At 30.7% G+C, this 24826-nt stretch overlaps 1 long non-coding RNA gene across 1 annotated transcript in view; it reads left to right on the forward strand.

The window, feature by feature from the left end:
- LOC148227447 (uncharacterized) overlaps window positions 1-24820 on the forward strand; it is a 151828-nt gene extending 127008 nt beyond the window's left edge. The window contains exons 5-6 of the long non-coding RNA XR_015811960.1: window positions 6955-7033; window positions 22827-24820. This is a non-coding gene — a long non-coding RNA (uncharacterized LOC148227447). The remainder of the gene's footprint in view (window positions 1-6954; window positions 7034-22826) is intronic.
- The last annotated feature ends 6 nt before the right edge of the window (window positions 24821-24826 follow it).

Genomic DNA, 24826 nt, shown 5'->3' on the forward strand with positions numbered 1-24826 from the left:
TAAACTATTTATGATATATACAAACCGTTTTTTATATATATTATATTTATTAGCAAAAAAATGTAATTAACTACTTAAATATAATTGCGTTTAAAAAGAATTTCATAAAATGAATCAATCAACATTCTAACTATTTTAATATATGTTAAGATAAAATTACACAGAAAACAATACAGGGTATAAAAATACAAAGCAAAAATTACGCACGATAAAATTACACATGAAAACCGTTATATACGCAATAAATTTTACACTAAAAGGTTAAGCATGTTACTAGAGAATGGTAAATTACTCTAATAGAAAATTTATTGAATGTGTAATTAGAACACGTTTAATTTTTGTGTAATTTTCTTCTGTGTAATTTTTTCATGTAACTATTACAATACAATCCTAAATCGGTTAAGATTTATATTTTTATTTATTTAAATATGATAATTTCGTATCTCGAACTCAAATAGTGTTTGAGAAACCAAGGTATATTTAATAGCAATATACTCACGTAACCAAGTTTTGACAATGTAAAATTAAAAAGTTCTACTGTAACCTAAATTTAGAAAAAAAATATCTCTCCTGCAAAATGCGATATAAAATTTAGCTGACAATGAGATATATTAAAAAATAATAATAAATGATTTACAGTAACTTGAAAACTATTAAGATAAAGTAATAATCCAATCACGACTAACAGATTCACTCAGCGTTTTTCACTAATTAGTGATTTTAAGTTATAATAAACTGGATTATCTATTATATGATATATACACTAGAGTCTCCAATTACTCGAACCATCAACTACTCGAGTATCGAATATTAAAATTTTAAAATACTCGAGTACTCGAGTACTTTCGAGTATTTACCAAATGTACCAAAATAGCTATTATTCAAATTTGTGCACATATAAATAAATAAATAAAATACTTAGTATGTTTATTTTTACAATTATTTTAACTTCACGAACATACTTTTTAAAAACAATAATGCAAAAAGTGTCTCGAATTTAATATTATTGCTAACCTTTGGTTTTATTGTTCCCGTTATGGAAAAAACCCTTTCCGTTGCTGTTGATGTTGGTCTTATTGTCATTAACGCGTTGGATAAGGCTTCTAATTTATATCTGTTCGCTTTTTATAGATATAAAATTTTTTAACTCTCTTTTTATGTTCTCTTCTTTCATTCCCTTCTCTGCTTTTCTCTTATTTCCTTCGATTATTGACAAAATAGCATTTTGTAATTCTTCTTGAATAGATTTTTTTTCTTAACAATATACAATATTCTACTCCTTATGATTAATGCGAAGAATTTAAATATATATCCTTCGAAGATGTATTTGGGCGAATCCCTTTCACTCTAGAGCTAAACGGTTCGCAAAGAACTGACTTTACTTTAAATGCCTTTAAAACACACAATTGTTTTGATTTATATTTTAAGCTGAGGGATCAGTATACACAATTTACAGCACTTTACGCTACAACTGCATAGTCATAAAACCTAAATTTTTTTTTGTTGATATTTCTTATTGTTCATTGCCATAAATTAGATAAGTCGAGACTGTCGAACAGAAAACACAAAATAAATTTCTCCGTCGTACCCACTAACATAGCCGACGACCGGAACTATGCAACTATGGAACTATAAAAAAATTATTCCTGATAGTAACCGCTCTAACTCGGGACTTCAGGCATAAACGCCAAATAAAACCAAGACGTTAACCTTTACCGGACCGAGTTAAAGCTATTTTTGTTTCTGAAATATTTCAAAATTTTTTAATTTCGAGTATTAATCGAGTAATTTTAAAAATACTCGATTATCAAGTACTAGAAAAATAGACAAAAATACTCGAGTATTAAGTACTCGATTACTCGAATTGGAGACTCTAATATACACATATGTAATTTCTTTTAAATATATTATTAATACAAATATTTGCAAAATATTTAGAAGATTATGGTGTAAAAATATTTTTCATTTCAACGACATAAATTCTTTAATAAATATCCTAAATGATTTTTAATACTTTTAACTTTTTTATCATTACACTTGCTAAAAACACTTTTAACAAACTTATTTTATGTAAAAAAAAACACATTTTCTATTCAATCTTGTAATAAGTATTGCTTATTCCAAGTTTTACACCTTGTTTTATTTGCTGATAATCGCAGTATTTTCAGTTACAGTGCCAGATTCGATAAATTTAAATAAATACTATTTATTTAAAATACATATTCGGCATGTTTTTCTGTGAAATTTCAATGACTGGAAAGTAAGGTAAAGTTTATATAAATGGGTTCTCTCTAATGCGATGGTTTAAAAAGCTTTAATCTGCCTTAAAGATAAACCTCCTAATTAAAGATAAGTAAAGCTGATAGAAGAATTATTCCATACAACTGTTGAACTGAATAACGCTTTAATAATTGACAGAAAAATACAATCCATCCATTTAATCAGGCACTTAGATTTATAATAAGTAGCAACACGCGACTATATATTACAAAGATAACATTTTATATAAGTTAATAGAGTTTGATTGTAAAAAGATGAATTATCGACCATATTTTTCAGACCTCGCCCCATAAAAAAACTAGTCATGTAAATCTGTAAAATCATTAGGACGAAAAGCGATTGACTTTGACAAAGTCAGTTTAAAACAAAATTGTTGTTAAATATTTTATCAAAAATATCTATAAAAAAAGTACTTTGCGACGAAAATTACTATATTCTAAACCATATTTATGTTTATTATTAATACGTATTAAAACAAATGTAGATTATCCTTTTAAAAAATATCACGATGTTTTCCGCAAACATGTTAAACAAGAACTAAATTGCAGTGAGCAATTTCAATTGAATCAAGCACTCGTACATATTTGGGTGTACAAAAGGCTACGTTTGAATAGGAGAGAGCTTATTCAAGTAGACCTCCCACAGGAGTCGGGATGTTTTGCACAAAGGACTGCTATAATTACGTAATTTATGTGAATATAAAACACATACACGTGTATTATTTATATTTGCCATGCATACACGATGATAAATTAGTCGATTTCACTTTGGACACTCTCTCTATAGTTAAACCTGCGAATTACGTTCAAGCAACCGAATAAAAAATAAATAACCGCAATATAGCCGAATTTGGCGGATCAATTTTCTTGTTTTAAAATAACGCGGTTAATTAAAAGTGTCCGCATTCGGAAGATTTATTGACAAAATATTTATGAGCTTAATGTAAATAGCCTCTTCGTTGTGATAAATTGGGTGCGATCTCTTAAATTTGATTAAAATTTTTGTGTGACCATATTTCTGCGAGTAAAAAATATTTTGAAATAATACTTACACCAATATATTATGCATACCTGTAATTAATAAATAATAAAATAAAAGCACTACACGTTTTAGAATATTAAGATTGATTAAACAAAATCATAATAAGGCTAATTTATTTATCTAATCATTATTCTCAGTGTAAATAAATTTAAATATCCCTATAACATATAATACATAGTGCGCTTGGAGTTTTAAGCACATCGATGACGCAATCGCCGCCTTTTTCGCGTTCCGGAACGGCGTTCCGGGCATGCAAACGTCGAGCTGGGAATGTCAGGATTGTTCATGTGCATAAATCTCCACTTTCAGCGGCCGGATTATCATGCCAGCGATGGGAAATAATAAAGCGACGCAGCCATGTATGGCGCGACCGGCCCGTGTCGTCGGACACTATCTGGTGGCAAAATACTCTATTATGTGTCGATTCGCCATTTTGCTATTCAATGGGGCGATTTGGCGCAAGCGAACCACAATCAAGCTCAAATTAAGAGAGAGTTCGGTACCGAGAAACTGGGAGACTTTTTATGGAGAGATCAATTTTGAAATCGATCTTGGGCGACAAATTACTATAGCCGACAGTCCAATTACGTTGACCTGTATTTGGAAATTAAATTTTAATCATCGCTCAGCTTAAGAGCTTAGATTTTTTTGTACCCCTTATAAGAGGTGATCCACAAGTCGCTCTATCACTAAAAACACTTTTTTGTTCGGTGTACAAATTAGATTTAGTATTTTTTCATATAGAAATTTAGGGAAACACTAAATAAAATTTTATTTTTTACGACTTTGAAACATAGACATGGATTTAATGAACTAGAGTTTAGTTGCCGAATTTTTATATAGACTTAACACCAATATTATTTCAAAATAAGTTGTTCTAAAGCACTACAACAATAGTTTCGCCACAAAGATAAGATAACATAATTTATATATTTATAAGCTGATTTCGACAGTATCAATTATTTATTTTTTATATTACAATATATGCCAGATTTTGACAAAATACACAAAAATATAATTAAAATTATAAAAATAGTTATTTATCTATAAATTTAAATTAACGTCTTAAAATAATTATGGTCCTAGAATGCAACAGCCTCAATTATTTGTCTTTCTTAAACCCAAGATCAAACAACTATTTTTTATGAAGATATTGAAAACAAAATTGGTCGAATTAAACACTACTGTGAATTTTTTGCTACAGATATAAGCTATTCTGAGTAAGTGTTTTCCTATATTTTTTTGCTTTTTAGATATATTTATGCTTTTTAAAACTTTCTTGAATAATTTTGCTAATAAAATTGTCAAAAATTATTTTTATGAATTGTTTTTTTTTATTGCGATATACATATGTATGTATATATTTTTCTTAATAAAATACCCATTTTATTAAGAAAAATTAAATATTTTTTATTATTTTACTGCTAAATGTTACGCTATGAATAAATTAGACTACATTTTTTTTTATTAACCTACTTTTTAATCACAATTATACGAAAGATAATCGATTTTTTATATAGTATATGGCTTATAAAATATTATATATTGTATTATTAATTTAAATAAAATGAGCCAAATAAAAAACACTTACAGTTTTTACAGTATTATAACTCATAACAGTATCAATATCAATCGATAATTTCATCTTAGTATACTAGTTAGCAAAAAACTACTTACAGAAATATATTACAGAATTAATTACAATAAATACGTACTACCATAACAAATGAGAGAATTTTATAAAAAAAAAAACTTTTTTTTTATAAAATTAAAATTGCTTAAAAAATCGAGAACCTGAAGAAAAACTTCACACAATATTATATATCACGTGATATTAATAAAAAAATAATATTTTATCCTTAATTTTCTTTAAAAAGATACTGTATTAAATATTTTGCTAATAAAAACGAGAAAACATAATTTATCACATAATAGTCTATATGTATTTATTTCTTTAAAAAGTAAAATTTAGCACTTTTTTTAACTATCGTAGTTTTATCATATTAACATTATAACTTACTATTATCTTGACTAAATTCGTTACTAATTTTGTTAGCGAGTCTGATTCGTCATCTTATTTTAAAACGGCAACTTACAAAAATTAAAAATGTAGCTTTAGTAAAAACTTCCTAGAAAAAATTTAAATGCAAATTTTTCAAATATAATATTAATTAAATAAAAATTAAAATAAAACTTTTTTATTTAATTTTTTATGTAGAAATTTTCCGTATTCTTGCGGCTTTTATCAGACGGAATTTTTATTCATTTACTTAATTTTTTATCAAAATTATTAAGCACGTGTGATTCAATCTGGTATTTATATTGATATTTATCTATTAAAGTTAAAGAAACTGAGAAATCTTAATCAATGGCAACAGTATTAAATTAAAAATTTAAATAGTATAGTTATATTTATATTATATATTAAACCATTTTTAATATATTTGTTTTAAATGTACTAATAAAATAAATATTATAATAAATAATAATTTTAGGAGGAAAAAAATAAGTATAATATATATATTTACTCTCATTAACTAACAAAAATCAAGAACATAAAACAACTAAACAAAACTAAGTAATGAACGTTTTTATTTTATGGTCTATTATCCTGTTTTTTTTATAGATGTATAGTATAAGAAAAATGTATTTTATGTACAATAGCATAAATAAAGCTTCAATGTTAAAAAAAGTCACTATGCATTATATAAAATAATATCCAGCTATAAGTTACATGTCCGGTAATCGTTTATCTGTCATTTATTTTAACATACATAAACTATTTATCAGTAACATATATAAACCAATACTGAATATCTCAGAGCTTAACATTGTATATTAAATGATACATTTAAACCTATTTCTCTTCGGTTAATAATAATGATTTCATGGGTAACCATCATCCACAACCAGCGTACTCCTCCACCTTTTCCTATAATCGTCCTTACATCGCCGAAGTAGCAAAACATCCTCGATTACTTCACCGTAACGATTGACGGACGTCGATAGCGTTATTATTTACAGCTAGAGATTTAATTTATGAGTCTGCGGCGCACTTTATTGATACGACGTTTCGTCTTTATCGTCGAGCTCATCTTCGAGCGTGCCGAAGAAGATTTGCATTTTTTATGATGCCATCGTACATCAGCAACATCCTTTCGCTAGGGGCTTTCATCAAACCACAATATACTAGAACAATTGAAAAAATAACAATTGAATGTGTACTAAAAACATTTGATTACATTGTTACAGTTTCGATAAATGACTAATGCTCGACAATGAACTTATATTCGTTGAATATTTAAATCACTGAAACGGTCATATTGAAAAAAGGCACGTGTAGTCTATTTATGCAATATACAATTTATATTTTCACACGTTTATTTTTTAGATGTGTATTTTTAGTGGATAGATTAATTTGTAAGTAGCTTGACCAGTTATTTGAATTAATTACAAATATAATAAATACTGCAAAAAAATGTTCTAAATGTAATAACATAAATAAGCGAGCCCACGTCGTATTGATTTTTTTATTGTAATAAATATATACTACATTTATCTAAATATTAATTATTTAAATAAATATAAATATTTTTAACAATTGAAAATAATATATTATTCAATTGTTCACAGATGGCAGATTCAACCAACTGGACCGCAACTGCATAAATCAAGCAACTAACTGGAAATATTCCATTCTATAAAATAAAAGGTAGAGTGCATGTATTTATTTTAATTATATTACGTTACCTGTTTTATAAATGTATTAATGTAGCAGATATTCAGTAATATCAACTACATCAAATCTTAGCAGCAATTTTATGCTCAATTAGTATTCCATATTACAATTTAAAGATTATTTATAGTTTCACAAACGTTTTTAATATATCTACATAATTATTTAAACGCATAATATAAAATTTTACAATGTTCGTGATTAAATAATATTATTGTATTGTTAATACATTGTGATATACTTGCGGTTTTTTGTAATCAATCGTTAATTTATTTATAGTAATATTTTTACATAAATATCAAAAAGTTCTAGCTAAAAACAAGTATTAAAAGTATGTACTTATTCTGTTTCATATTATTAGGCTTAAATTAAAATCTAAATAAATATTTTAAATAATCATAAAAATTAAAATAATTACTATTTTTTTATATTAAAGCACTTTCACAATCCATCCTTGCGGATGTTATTTTCATATTAAAAAATAAATTAATTTAATTGATTAAATCATATTTGTTAAAGGTTATATGATGTTATATAAAATTATTGCGTGTGTAATTTTTTCCGTGTAATTTCTTCATTAAGTATTTTTTTTTTTGTTTAATTTTTGTTATGTAATTTTATCACATTTTTACCATTTGAAATTTTATCATTGTGTATTTTATTATTGTGTTATTTCTTCACTTAACTGCAATATACATACTCTCAAATAATTGGAAGGTTTGGAAGCTTGTCATTTTTTACTTTTTGAATTTCGTATAATATGGAATACATATCCGACATAGTTCAACCAATAAATCTGACTATCGTGGCCTTTTGTATAAGTGGTACAAGTCGATGACTAATACCTGAAAGATCTTAATTCGAATACCATATGGAGCTTAATGATTTTTCAATTTTATTTTATACGTTTATAAAATTATAATTCCGATTGCTCAACGCAGGTTAAGTTTCTCTATATTTTCCTAATCTCACGGATAAATATCGTAATGCATAAAATCGTGCTAGATTGTGCACAGTGATATATTATGTTTGAGGATTAAAATAATAATTTTTAATTAGTTAATTGGATGTCACTGATTTACATACTTTGATTTTAGTCTAGTGTTTCACTATTAACTTAATAGTTGTCGAGTGTGCTAATCCCTTAATATTTGCTGAGTATGAGAATCGAATGAAGCATATCTAAACTAAATTTTGACTAATAAGAGAGCGCAAAAAACAATTATCCTTTCTCAGAAGTCAAAATCAATAAAATCATGCTGTCGCCGTTCATATTAAGACGAATATTACGACTTACAATAAGTGAGAATCGATTGAAGCATATCTAAACTAAATGTTGTTGCCATCGCCGTTGCAGTGGGAAAGCTCGCTAATGAGCGTTCTTACTGCGACGGCGCCCACACGATTTTATTGCTTTTGAAGTGAATTCTTGAATTCTGTGAAGTGATAATTGTTTTTACGCCCTCTTATTGACCAAAATTTGGTTTAAATACACTTTGATAAATACTCTCATATCATAAGCTTGCAGTATTATCAATGAAGATAGCTATCATATTTTTATTAAATATTATAATATCGAAAAGCAGACAAAGAGCAATATGCTACGTCTGTCTCTACTTTCCCCTGAGAGATGATTTGACTTAGACTTGACTTAATGAAAGTTCTACAACTATAATTAGTTTTAGAACTTTCATTAGTTGGGTTTGTGTGTATGTTAGGTTTGGGTTTGAACAGAAAATGGACGTTTCGCAACTATCAAATCGGGTTTTATAAATATTTTAGAGCTGCATATATTTTCACTAGCGCCTATTAATCAAATTATATTTTACTGATTATAATATGTATTTACTGGTAAAATATATTTGGAACAAACTAATAAAAATATATGTTGCTGCACACGTCCAATTAAAAATTATTGTGTGGCCCGATACAATACTGAAAATGAAAAAATAGCAAATACAATTGCAATTATCAGTTCAGAAGCTGAACCAGGCTTAATCTTAATGAATGTGATATGTACAAGAATGAGATGCAGTCTTACTCTCATTCATATGTTATTAGCTGTATAACAATCATCATAAAGTAGCAACAAATTTAGATTGAAAAATAAAGCCAAAGAGAACGTATCTGATAATGAAGCTGCCATATGGACATTAAATTGATTAATTTTATACATAATAAGTATCTAATTCACTAAATATAATAGCTAGGCTTGGGTGCTTTCGTTCTGAGTATAAGTTGACGAAAAGCCATCGTCATGATTTTTAAATACTTCAATTGTATTTTAGTTATACAAAGTTAATACATTTCGAAAAAAAATCGCCTGCGGTGCTATTAACATTTTGATTAATAAAAAATAGTTAAAATGCAATAAAAATTTTAGAGATACCCAAAGTTCTGAAAAATTAATAACTTGATGCAAATTCTCATTTTAATTTAAGTCAATTTTCGATGTTATTTGTTCTAAATGTGTTTCTATATAAAGGTAGGGTTACCATACGGTATCCAAAAGCAGAACAAGCTCTCTTTTTTCAAATAATGTCCTCCTGTCCTCCATCAATCTTAAAATGTCCTTATTTTTTTGAAAATGTTCGTGAAGTATAAAAATACTGTTTTACTATACGTGAACACTATTTTTACATTCGAGAAGAATACGAGTCGGCATAAATGATTCACACGCGTGACCAGGGTTGCCAAGTTTTGAAGAAGTCTCACATTTCTTGACATTAGCAAATTGGGACAAAATCGGGATATGGAACACCACCATCGAAATCGGAACTGTTCTTACGCACGAAACATTCATGCTAACTGGCTCGAAAAAAGCGCAATCCGAAAGTCGAATTTTCGAGCAGCTGGGGTTGTATAATATATAGGCAAGTCGTCCATCGTCTCTGGTTTATCGGCATAGACCAGCGACTTTACATATCTTCACAGAAAATAATCCAGATGTGTTAAATCACACAAATATCACTATTGTCTTTAACATGCTCGTTGAGGCGCTGGATGGCACGTGGGAAGGGAGCGATCTTAGACGCTAACGTCCTGGTCGCGCCGGTCAATAATATGGGACGCAATCGCTACTCTCTTAGGTCTCTCCATACTCCGGAACTGAAAATATCATCGAGCATCAACGGTATATCTTTGATATATTATGAATTTTACTATTAAGTATAAAATATATTTTATGCTCCTAATGTTTAATTTTAATACATTTTAAAGTGCTTCTTTGCGTGCTAACTTCTATCATACGACATCCCTGAAAACAACGTAATTTTCAACCCCACTATCACACGCTACGACATGCCAGTGTCATGTCAGAGCGGCGTCGACAACGAGCGCGTTACACATGTCATTCTCAGCGGGACACGGCGTCGATTACAAATCGCCGCATTAACCGCCGGCGACAAAGGGCGGACCGCGCCATCTCGATGACCGGACATAAATATTTTATCAATAACGTCCCGTGGCGCGCTCGTCGTACGTTACGCCGATGTCGTTGCTGCACTTTGGCAAGAAATCGTCGAGTTATGGCCCGTTTCTCGGCTTTATGGCTGTCCGGCCTTATTTACGACCCTAGCGAGATATGCGCGCGACCAATTTTCCTTTCGTTCCGTTGTTTAATGTCTCTGTCGTGTATGCATGTATGTGTCAACTATTTAAAAATTATCAGAATGCTTTATAGCAGCGCTTCTACAATTGACTTTATTTTGCGGAAACCTCACTATTTGCTTGGCCTCGTATCGAGAAAATATTTTTTTCTTATTATATTTTTGTACTACATTGGCTTCGTAATATTATCATAACACTTGACATCCAAAAGTTCTTAAAAACAGATGCCCTGTCTGCTTAAAATTAATCTATAATGTAAAATTCTAAGAGCAATGAGAAGCAATATTGGATCAAAAGATTTTTTTTTAAAAATGAGACACTAAAGAAGAATCGACATCCCATGTATTGAAAAACTTTTAAAAATTATATTCCTTTAAATATCAAGGTCATTAATGTCAACAGTGCTCCAGCAATAGTAGGGCGCTTTTCTAGCATTAATTATTTTTTTAAACTTTTAAATGAACCGCTCTAATTACATATGTATTATATACATACCAGTAGCGTGCTGTCATTTGACTAAAGGGACTAGGCTAGTCCCTTAAAATCATTTACGAATATCAAAAATACAATTACAATAAATTAATGATTTTGAAAATTCACGTAATTAGTTATAATTTAATCAATCCTTCCATCATTAGTTAATTGAATCGTACTATTTATTTATAGTATGTTATAGTCCAATTAAATTTGTTATTGTTAATAAAACATGCTTGTTCTGATATTTTTTAACTGTCTGGTACTTAATACTTACTTGTATGTATTCATTATGTCTGATTGACTTCCCCAGTTGTAACGCATTGGACTTATGTATGCCAGGCTACAACGGAAGATTTAAAAATATATATATATTTAGAGTTTCATTTAATTCACAGTTTCGAAAACTTTTAATCAATCATTTTTCAGTACTTTTTCTAAACATTTCTATATGTATCTACTATTTTGGATTTTTTAAATAAAGTACATTTTGGTAAAAATATATATTAACTGAGTGTGTGTATTCATGTGATATTTTAATTTTGCCACAATATTTAGCTGTGTGTATAATTTTTGAATATCAAAATACTAGCTTAGAAATAAAAAAAATGGCGACCGTTCGCAATAAGTAAGATAACATTTTTCTTGGAATTAAATTGTTTTTTTGCAACCTTTTTAAAACTGCTTTTCGAAAAAAATGAAATAGCGCCATTTAATCTTTTCTCAAATAAATACAAATCATTGGCTTATCAAACGTTTATGAGTGTTTTGCCGGTTTTTGAACTACATATATGGACATTTGATTGATTTAAATTATTCGATTATTTGTTTATTCTCGAATGAAATTTAAAAGTAGAAACAATTTGTATACTTGAGCAACACATGTAGTCGTTTTTTCTCGCAATATACCCGAGTGACTATTGCTGCTCCAAAATACATAGTCCTTTATGCGCCTTTATTTTGTTTCTCAATAACAAAAAATGCTTTTACGCCTTCGAAGAACGTTTGTGAATAGAACGCTTATTGGCCGTATCTACTATGACCAAAATTCGCAGAATTTGTTGAACGAAACAAAATGATGGAAAGGCTCACCCAATATTATCGTTTAACGCTTATCTCAAAAACAGGTGTGCGTTGCAAATTTTTGTAAAGTTATTTGTATTTATTGTTTCAAGACGCAAAAATTTAATTTTAATCAGTTTAATAATTTGATCGCGGTTAATTTATATTATATGCAATTCCGCACAAAACAAATGCCAATCTGGATCAGATCTTTATGTATCATATATAAAATTCGTTCATATTTACATTAATTTATTATGTATTATATTTCTCTATTTCAACTATATATTTATTTATTTTAAATTTAAAGACAGACATAAGTTCAATACATTACAACGGGGTAAATATGTACCAACTGTGTAAGTCAATCAGACGTAATGAATACTTACAGTGTGGTAATCGGTGTCATCTATATTATGAATTATAAATTCTTAAATGTAATATTGATTAAAATTAATAAATGATACTTTTCAGATAGGGTTGGTTCTAGTTCCGTTACCGGGAATTTTTCTGGGTTTCCTTTTATTTTTAGTATTAATCTTGCTTATAGTCTAAGACTCATTAGCACTATATAAAAATAGCATTAAAATCAATGGTTTTATTTAGATGCATTTTGATATTGTGTGCTTCTCAAATCAGATTTAACTCGGATTAACAACTAGAAAACATAGCTATAGAACCTAGATGTGTAGGGAAGTCTTATAAAAATATAGATTTACGATTCAATGCATTAATTGTTTTCCATGCAACCTAATACAGATGTGTCTGTACAGACACTACCTTTACACTCGGTTCCATGAATTCGCATTAACTTTTTTTCTTCATCGACCTCATGATAACTCAATCGAACGGCGCAGTCGCATTGAAATTCAAAGGCTGCTCTCGCGAAGCACTTTCGCATCCATACAAAAGGTGGCGTATCTCGGATAAAGAAAGGATTCATAAAATATCAGCGCCATGCCGTCCATTATGCGCGGTGCTAATAAAATCGCAACAGGACCGAGTGGTTTAGAACTGCACACGAGTCGTTCTCACGAACGCCACTGTATAATGTTAATTTTTAATCTACGAGCTGGACGATTTATGCGTTATGCGTATCTTTAAGCACAAATGACATTTTTAATGGAAATATGATAAAATATGAAGTTTCTAGCTGTACAAACTTGGTGTCTATGTAGCGTAGGAATTCTTTTCAATACTTTTTTGTCGTCTCGACCATCATCATTATTCCCTTATAGTTGGATTCTAGTTTTTGTTCATCAGAAGCGCTTAATAAGTATATCACCAGCGGATAAACGCCACTTTTGTATGCGACCAAGGAGACGATCGTCTCAAAAACAAAAGAGTGATAAAAATAAATTCACACAGAAACCTCTTCTTCTTACTGAGCTGGGAAAACTTGTGTGAGAAACGCGATTTTGCCACTCGGGAATGTCGGACGACACGCTCTTGCTGTACTTTTTGCTAAGCAATTTATTCTCCGGGAGTTTTAATTGATCTATTATTTTTTTACGCGTCTAGATCGTGAAATTTTAAGACCAATTATAAGAATAAAGTTATTAGATAAATACACATTTCAAATTTTACTACATTGAATTTTTTTATAAAAATGGAACGTTGAACTCTCTTCAAAGTTTTTCTAATAATTTTATTATTTTAATTAATTTAGTCAATTATATTAATAATTATGAATTTTAACAAACAAGTGTAATTAAATAATGATCCATAAAAATCTTTTGCTTTATTGCTAATAGATGTTCTGGGAACGAAATTCAAACATATTTGACTTCATCTTAACAGGCGAGTGATAAAGAAGGACTATATTTTCCCATACAGTGCGTATAAAAGACTGTCATTAATTTGTCGATAGTTGCCTAGATTGCCAAGTTGGTTGGCAGCACTGAATAATTTGTTCACAAATCTGATTTTTAATTGAATTGAATTGAAATTTATAAAACACGTGTGGAGTATTTATACCGCTGCCTGTAGGAAATGTCTGCGGTAATATTACCTATTTCACAGGTATGTGTGTGTTGTTTTAATGATTAAAATTTGAATCAGAACTATTTGTAAATTTTTACATACTATTGGGCCTATATACTTTTGAAAATATAAATTGTTTAAATTATCGTAAAAGTTACATTTTGACAAAATTGTTTTTATTCAAACCAAACGAGTAAAACAGAAGTACCATGAAAGTAATTTAAATTTTAGATTTACGCACATTGGCATTTTAGATGTTCCTGATCCAATTTGTGTTTTATGTCATAGAATACTCGCAAACAGTTTTACGGCTATAGTTAAACTTCGAAGAAATAGACAACGAGATAGACAACGCACTTCACAATAGTATAAAAGAGATTTGTATTTAGTTCTCATATCTTAACATAAAACCAAGACACCTTTAAATTACTGTTTTTGTGTCATTTATAATTTTTGTCAAAATCTCAAGTTTCTCACTCACATTTTTTGACACAAGAACTGCTCTGTGAGGCATTTGGATGCTTTATTTTTAACTAATGCTTGAAGACCTGCCGTGTCTTGGCATTGATTATAAATCCAATGCAGTTATCCCACTTTATGTCGTTCTCATAATAAAATGTCAGTTATGTTTAAAATGTAATTGAACATAGCTTTTTTAGAAATTAAGTTTCAAAATGACAATGCATCTCTGGTTACATTTGTTGCCTCATCTACTATTGCAACAATATTTCAACCAAATCAATAGTTACTGGCTAAACAAGTTTTCCTTTTTATATATATATATGTGTTCTTTTACATTTTGGAAAAAATATTTCACAAAAATGTATATAAAAAACAACAGTAAAGAATTCATTGCTTCCAACAATATATTATTTTTTAATTATATATAAAAAAATTGCTTCACATGTGGAGAATAATTGTCATAAAAGATATTACACATATTAATTTTAACTCATTCAACCCGCACCTGCAAAAACGCAAATAAATATGGAACAGCCTGATAAATTAAAAATACAGTACTGGCCCTAGTACACCACTCTGAGGTACTCCTGATTTTATTATACAGATGGAGGATTTTTCGTCTTCATATGGGACTATAAAATATCAATCGCTCAGATACGACTCCATGATTTCATATATTTGCTGAGATTTTTATTTATTTAAATCAATCCAATTTGCAGGGCCGCCGAGAATGAACCCGGGCCCTGGAAAAACAATTATTCCGGCCCTCATGACAAAAATAGCATTTTAAATATGTTTTAAAACCGTAATATAATTTCTTGAATAAATAATAATAGGTACGAGTTAACCCTTTCTATGCTACAAATAAATATAAAAATTAGCCAACATTGCGACATATTTTCTGAAATCATATTTTATACGAAATATTTTAATTACATAATAAAAAATATTTTAAATATCTACTTATAATATTTACCAGTTTTCTTTGCTGCTCCGTGTTGCCATATAGTGAATTTCGGTAAAAACGCTCGATTATCAAGCGTTTATCTTAAGACTTTTTTATATTACCAGTGAGAATCGAATAAAGCACATCTAAACCGAATTTTTACCAATAGGAGAGCATAAAAAACAAATATCCATTCTCAGAAGTCAAAAATCCACGTCAAAAGCAATAAAATCGTACCGTCGCCGTCACAGTGGAAACGCTCGTTCCCGAGCGTTCCCACTGTGATGGCGCCTACACGATTTTATTGTTTTTAACGTGAATTTTTGCCTTCTGAGAAATGATAATTGCAATAAATGATAATATAATCAGCCGAGATCGCCGACTTCTTTCCGATTATAGGTCCTGTAAGTGGCAAAAAAGGAATCTTTGACGAGTCAGGTGGTGCCCGCCGCCCTACCGATATTGTAAAATGCGCTCTAGGATACAAAAAAGTTGGGAACCCCTGGTGTATAGCATAGTAGAGCAATATGTGAGATACGATGTCTGTCAGTACTTATTCTTCAACTTATTTCCCCCTGAGAGATGAGTTGGCTTAGTTTGTATTTGAACTTGATTAACTGTCATTAGGTTAAGTTTGAGTTTGAACAGTAAATGAACGTTTCACAACTGTCAAATTGTGTTTCATAGACATTTTAGAGCAGCATATAGCACCAATCAGTTAAATTATATTTTTGCTGGTATATATATATATCTACTTGTGAAAATGTATTTGGACTTAACTAGTGCAAATATGCCTTGCAAAAAACACACTTTCGCTGTAAAATTTATACATTGGCTGTAATTAAATAATGATAAGTATGTAAATATATATTATACTACATATAAAAAAGTTTAAATCATATAATTTTACTGGTACTTGCCAAATACTTTTGTATTTTCACTATAAAAAATGTGTATCTACTGGTAAAAATGAATTTCGATATGATTTTACTGAAATAATATATTTTAAAAAATATTTCCGGGATAGATTCGAGACTGTTTTTTCTAGATTTTCTCTTAGGAATAGCCACATTAAACTAAGAATATTTTTTATTTATTTTGCTGCAGTTGTTAAATTACCGATAATACAATCTATAAAAACATAAAATTTATATATGTAATTAAGCTGGTGCTGTTTTTGATTTTTCGTTATTTCTTTGCTTCTTCCTTAGGTATTCGATCTGAATTTTCAGATCGAATACCTAAATTTACTGCTGCTAATTTACATTTGTTGAATATTTTCTCTCGTGTCTAATTTTTTAAATGTTTAAAAAGCAATAAAGCCAACAATAATTTGCAATAAAGCCAACAAATTTCAACACAAACAGAGCCGTGTCAAAAAACTACAATCTCTCCCTTTGAATAATAATATTTATTGTGACGGTACTACCTAGAAAGTGGGTGCTTTTGAAGGCAATATTCCGCTCCTTTTATTTATGAATAAAAAAAGGCTAAAGGAACTTATACCTGAAATACATCAGTATATATGTACATCTCAAACAACTGTAGTTTAGTTCTGATTCATTATTTGAGTTCGGTTTTTACTTTTTTTATAATTATGATTTTTTCTAGAGTTGGGCCCTTCAAGGAGAATTTGTCCCCTCTCGGCCACACTTTTTCGAAAGCCCGACTTATATCCAGGAAAGGTTTATATTTAGACAAACAGATATTTTTAGGCGTATTTTATCTATATTGAGGCTCTATATTCAGATATCAATAATCTCAAACAAAAACTTCCTTTTTGACTTAACTTATTACTAGCCCGATAAAGCTATGCATTAATGCTAATTCACTCGGTTGAATTATTGGCCAGCCGCTGCTAGTGCGTTGTGGCAAACGTTTGCACGTGGGGCTGCCGACCGGAAAATCTCTGCTGGTAGCCGTGTTATATTTCCACACAATCAACAGCGACGGTCGTCGCTCAATTGAAAATCGTCCATTTGTATTCGCGCGGCGATTATTAACGCGTCGCCGCGCGATAATGTCCCCGCCGGTCGCGATATTTATTACCTGATAAAGATATAGAGAATAATCGCGCGGTGCTTGGACGCAAAAGGGGAGTGCCTTAACAAAGATATATAACTTCAAAAATCAAGAAAATATTTATCACTAGACGTCTGCATTTAAAACAGCTATGTACAACACGTGGCCTGCGAGCCGCATGCGGCCCTTATGTTTTACATTTTATTTTTCATAAAATAAATCGTGAATTTATTTTATAAAAAAAATTATATTTTATTTTTTGAGTGTACAACTACTAAATTCTGGTCATAACACCTGTGCTACATATAAATACATCTTCTTTGTCTCTCTCAGTTAGAGTGAAAGTGAGTCTGACTTTTGACCATTCGAGAGATTTATTACAATCAATGTATTGTTTACTCGAGTAAGACACAGTTAGTTCTGTCTGTAATTCGGTCGAGTTGTAACTTGTTAACGTTATTAGATACGCATGTTTATTAATCAATATTAAAGTAAAGCGTCATATAGTTCGATCGTATAAATTTATTGTAACCATTTTTTTAAGATTTTAAAAAATATGAGAGCAGAAGTTTCAACCTAAAAATCATAAAACTTGAAAAGACATTATTAACCATAATAAAGCGAAATTGCAGATCTTATTAATGATCGAAAAATTAAGTTATAATTACTAAAAGTCAATCTGACAACTCAACAAAATGTATTTATATCTAAAATGCACAATTAAACGCTATTGTGTGTGTCATCTTGTGATTTACTAATATTATTGCAAAAAAATTAAAACCTTTTTGACTACGTCAATGAGTGCCTAAGTGCCACATTTGAAAAAATATGTTCAAAAAAAGTAGATCTTTTAACTTGAATTCGTCTCCCACATCAACCTATGGCAAGAAAAATTACCGATATTTTGCAACGCTCAATATAATTTCAAAAAAAAAATCTCACTGTAAAAACAGCGGATATCAAAATTATTGCTCAGCTTACTATTTTCAGTGGAGGTGCTGACAGTCAAATAAATGTAACAGAAGAAAGAACTCCTCGACTTGTGAGCTTAAAATATACAGTCACTAAAAGAGATATTAAAGAAGCTGTCAAAAATTGCGCGCAAGTACATGGCATCTCTGGTTGGAAAAAGTGCTGAGCTGTAAATTTAATTATCGAACACATAAAAGCCTCGGGGAAAAATTAAAATTCTTTTGTAATGTTAATTTGCTATTTTTTCTGCACCTTATCAAATCTAATATCAATTATTTTTACGATTAATTTAATTTAAAAATAATTTATTAAAGCATTGCAGTTTTAAGAATATCTTGGCAAATTTTTTTTTTACTCGTAGAAACTGCTTATAAAGATTTTGGAAATTGAAGTAAGAAATCCGGATTTTTATGAACGAGATTGGCAATAATATATATGAATTTTACGATAATCAATGCCTTTTAGGTTTATGTTTTTAATACATATATCAATGAAATTAATTTATCGCAGATTGGAATCAATAAATAAAAGCATTCACAATATAAATTTATTACTGTCACATAATGTCATTTATTTAAAGCATTTAAGAACAGATTCTTATACATGCAAAATTATGAACAAAAATATGTTTAATCATTGAATCAATGCCTCCGAATCTACAAATAATAAACATGAGTATTATTAGGAATATATACTTAAAATATACTCAAAACTTCTGAGAAAACAAATATAATTTATAGCTCTTAAGATATTACTTCCGTAATATGTTAGCGTATCATTAAATGCATTACAAAGTAAGGGTTTTTATTGCATTGCTTAGGACAGACGAGAAAAATATTGTACCGTTTAATTACTTTTGATTAATTTTATATGCCTGTGATCATGCCATAATCTTAATAATTCTACGAAAACATATTTAGTTCTTAAAATTGTATTGCACAAAATCAAAAAAAATAATTGTCATGTTAAAATATACGTTGCCATTATTGAAAGATCAGCTTCAAACACTCATCAACACACTACAGTCGCCATCGCGGCATTTTAATAGTCGACCATGTAGCTGTGCCGAGCTTTACCATAAAGGTATCAGAAAGCTCAGAGCCTAGTCAAGAGAGTGGCAGCCGTTTTAAACGGCCGCTCATTAAGTTAGTCCCTTTCTGTTGGACGGTTCTATCAATTTTCATTAGCGACCACCTCGACGATGGCGGCTCTTTTTCCAACATGCCACTACATGGATAGACCTGGTGTAGATTATAACCAAAACGGACTTTTCCGGACCCCCCGTTTAGCGTTTCAATCACGAGGACACAAGAAAAGCAAAGGATAAATCGCATTCAGACGTGTATGTATATAGGTACCATAAGTATCCTAGCGTCTTGGCTTGCTCGCTTTCAAATCGTTATTTACGACCGAGAGTTCTTGCTCTTGTGTTTTTCTCTATATAACCATTTTTTCTATGAGTGACCACTGAAACAGATAGCTACGCCTTGTCGCGAGCATTCATTAACGATGTCACGTCACTCCCGCAAAAGGGAAAAAACCGCTTTATAACTTCAAAATGACTACAATTGGAAATGGCGAGCGAGGCCTCCGACGACGTTAGATATATAAATCTTTATGCTGGATCCAACAATTTCCTCTTTTTTATACGACTTGTCAACATTTAGAATTAAATCTTACGCATAGATTTGTGCCATTCCGAGTTATATTTAAACCAACTTGTAATAACTATCCTACACACGATTTTAGTATACCGCTATGGCAAAGCTTAAAAAACACTACTTAATATTAATTTTTCATAAATTACGAAAATGTTCCATTTACGTATTTTTTACATCCTATATTTTGTAACATAATGATAATTATTTTGTTGTAACATGATGATTATTTGTTAAAATAACTTATTTTACCTGTCATAAAATAAAGAGCAATTATATGATGAAAAGCTGGCCTAAGATTTTATTTATCTGAATTTGTTATGACCTTTATTTAAAGTAATACTCAACCTTAAATATAAAAATAATAAATTTATTTAAAATGCTTATTTTATAATATAACTAAAATAAAAAGAAAGCATATATAAAGATTAGAATAAATATAGTTAGGTAAGTATTGCTACTCTTATAACTGTTATATGATATCTAAGCATGCATATAAATAATATTTTTCCAATTATAACTTTCAAACCTCTTCTACGCTGGATAAGCGACAGCCCTAAGCTAGAGAGACAGAATGAGATCGTTGGCTTACGAAAGGTTGTCACATTCTTCGTCCCGCCTTATTAACCGGCGCCAGGTGAAAAGCCGGTGGCTTCATAACAATGGCCAGCGGCAGATGAAAGCCAACAGAAGCCGCTATCGAATGATGATCGATATCGTCCAAGAAACCTTCGGAAGTCATACCTTTGCAAAATTATACCTATGTATAAGGCACTCGTTAAAAAAGCGCGCGTGGACTTCCTAGAATTCCGCGACAATGGCGCTGCCAGCATTCCCATTTACAATTCCGATTGATTTTCGCCTGTGGCGTCTCCCCTGTGGCCGTTTTTGCGATCAGGAAGGTCTAATCAGTACTGACAACAATGGAATGCCATTCGTTACGACCGCCATTGCGGGACGCTAATGAGTCGCCACCTGGGAGCTAGGGCCCATTCTTGACGGCGATGGCGGGATAGGAAACACCTTCGTACACATACCTATAGTATACCATTAAACGTGTATCGAGAGATCTTACTTTGTATGATCAGGTAGTCCAAAACTGTGTGTGTGCATCTGTCCTGATTAAAACATTCGACGTGGAAAATAAGATGGAAAAGCGTATTCGCTCGCTGTCCGGTTAGACGTGGATAGCATCTTCATAATTGGCTGTTGCCATACTTCCTAGGAGGTCTTCCAAAGCGCACACCGACACATTACCAGAATGCTACCGGACAATTCCTTTTTTGAAACAATTTTATGTTTCAATCGTTTGATGTGCGGACGTAAACGTCTCGATAATTGGACAATTCCGATCAAGACGTAAAAAAACATTCTCACAATATATCATACTATATTTGCAGAAGGTTGTATGTTGATTATACATTCTATAAAACCCGACTAGTAATATTAGTGGGGAAAAAATAAGAATTCCTATATATATATATATATATTGGACTCATATAGAATACAAATAAATATTATATTCACGTGTATCGTATAACTACCATTTCACAGCTTAAGAGCAATAATTTTTAATTTGGTGAATATTTAATGAAAAATGATTTCACAATTGGTGCATGTGTTGAAATAATAAATTACTACTCTTTTATTAAAATATTCCTTAAGATTGGTATATCGAATCATATCTCGATACCATTATTCAAAAGATCTTTTAGCACTATTTTTTTAATTTAACGAACTAGAAACTAATTATTCAACTCTAAAATAACAACAATCAAAAGTATCAAATAAAACCATAAACGCTTTTCAATTAAGTGCTGTTTTTACCGAGACATTAATCACCCAGTAGTACCGCTGAAAAACTACTCTTTGTTTGGAAAGGTCGCGCGCTACACCATCTACCCTGCGCATATTTATAATGTTAATGTTGGTTACCATCTGGACCGTTTCTATTTTAAGGCATTAACACATTTTGTGTGTTCACAAACATCCCCATCTGTGATTCCTAAGAGCTGTATTGAACCAACAACATAAAAGATGTGACCCCACGGAGTCACAGCAGCAGAGACGAACAAATACGAGCTAGGCGACTGCATCGAAATAAAGACATCTGCGGATCATTCAGATCCCAGCGGACAATAATACTCGACACTCCAATGAAGATCCTGTCCTATTACTAGTTTTTGCAGCGTCTATTTGGCTGCAAAGTCACACTTTTTAGACTTCAAAACTGATTGTGTATATATAAAAACCGATTATGAATATGTCGGGACTGGCTTAAGAAAATGGCATGGGTCAAAAAAGAGGTGCAGTGCACGAGTATCTGTACACTCGACCAAAATATATTGTTTCTAGATGTATAGATGCATCGTTCAAGCGCTGGAAGACTTGTATTTGTATTTCGCAGTGGAAACTATATAAAACAATAAATTATCTCAGTATATAAAATTACAAGGTTATGTTGTAATTTTACTCACCCTCGTATATATATTATAAATCTGAATGTAACAGCATTTTTTGCTGTAAAAGATCATAAAGAAAATATTCAAGTCAATCTAATGTTTTATTTTTTATTTTTCAGATCACAAACAGACATCACCAGAAACACTTCCTCGCGAAGTCATCATATTAATCCGTGTTGCATTTTGGGCCTTGGCGGTTTAGTGGGTTTCGCTGTGTTATGAAGTATCTACTGGCCTGCTAAGTCCCAAATTGCGCACGGAGCACACAGCACACTTTCGCAGCAACAAAGGAAAATATGGAAGCAACGGCCGAGAGGAGATAAGCCATCCTAAATGTTAATCCATTGTGTTTGAGCCGCGGGCGGCGGCGTTTTCCAGCGCAACAGTTCACTGCATCGAACGTTGTGATCCTTATTTAGACTCTCCTTATCCCAAAGACAAAACTGCCGCTCGCTTTGTGCTCTAGGTATACCTCATCGGAGGAAGCGTGAAAATATGCGAAAACGTCCCGTAGAATGATACGAACGGTGTCGGAGTAAATTATCTCGAGCCAACTTTGGCTCGGACACGTTGCTCTGTAAGGGAAGAGTCCGGATTGCGCATGCGCGTTAAACACGTGCTCTCCTTAGTCTATGGGCATTTTCTTGGTATTTTTTATTTTCCCCTTCGCTTTGATACGGAGCGCATGACCACAAAAAGAGGCGGTAAATTGTATACATTATGCACTGGCGACAATGCACAAAAGCGTAATTACATGCCCAAAATAGACGCGTAACCATTATAATGTTATGGTTGCGAAAATGTAGAATAAGCTCATTCTAAACATTATAGAAGGATATGCACACATTACGATTTTCACTTAAATTTCATTAAGAGTAATTCTTCAATACGAGTCATTGTATTATATTTAGGATAATATACCTAAATACTTGCAAAAAAAGGTGAACAATTTAATAGGGTTTATTTTTTTAGTACAAATCAAATCAAAACATCGAGTGTTCTGGTATTCAGCATTGATTTAATTTTGCTACCAAAGCAACTTGCTGCTAAAAATCATTCTTAAAGTTCAGTTTCCACACCATTTATTTTTAAACCATCCACGACCATTCATTAAATGGAAATCTGAAACGTTCTCCATTTCTCTCACATGTTGACGCTGTTCCTAATCGATAAAGCTGTAATCATTTAATTAGCAAACTATCATTCAAATCTCTGGATGTGATTAAAATAATCTGTGATCTTTTGGGAGTTAACGGGGTAGAACTACTTTATGGCAGAGAATCGGATAAAGTTGCCCCGAGAGCTTTAATTTTATGTATTGAAAACAAATATGTAACAGAACCACTTCCATTTTCCAACACTGCACTTATTTGTTTACATTAAGCTTTAGCTCCTGATGTTAAAAAGTAAAAGTAGCACTATCTTTATTGTGAATGTGAGATTTCAATGTTTTCACTATATATTTCGTAGACGTCTAGTGTTTTACGTCGGTTCTAGTATTATATTCCCTAGTGCCACTGTAAAAGACAGTGTCTATCATTGTTTTTTTTACTTATTTCTTCAGTCTAGTTGCTTAAACTACACACAAGAGTCAATATTATTTCCTTCTCTTTTTATTTAAATATCTTTAAATGCCAAACATAATAACCAACTGCATTACTATGCAGCTGCTATTGTATATAGTTAAATTTTAACACTGAAAGGAATGGCAACTGCCTTCTCTTTCTTTACATGTGAAAGTTCTTTAATAAATTTTGCTTAAAGACTATTTAATGTTTAACAAAAGCATTTAAATTTCATTGTAAACAATAAAATTACAAGAAATATAGTTTAGAATATAAAATTATATTTAGGAGAAATGTAGTAATAATTAAGTCTATTACATTTGTTGTATAATATTGTATTATTATTGTTTATCCATAGCACAGTTGTCGCAGAGTTGGGGTTTCTGTGCGGCATATGCCACGTAATACATTCACATGCAATGCCCTTGGAAATCCCAAAATTGTGGGCAACTCGACAACCAGTATTCATCAAATATAAAATGGTATATACATATTATCAATGTTTGTATCTAATGGCAAATAAATAAAAACTCTTACCTCTCTCTGAATATTTG

The sequence above is a fragment of the Plectrocnemia conspersa genome, unplaced genomic scaffold, assembly GCF_051122295.1.
Source record: "Plectrocnemia conspersa isolate PC_06_02 unplaced genomic scaffold, ASM5112229v1 ptg000013l, whole genome shotgun sequence".
Taxonomy (NCBI): Eukaryota; Metazoa; Arthropoda; class Insecta; order Trichoptera; family Polycentropodidae; genus Plectrocnemia; species Plectrocnemia conspersa.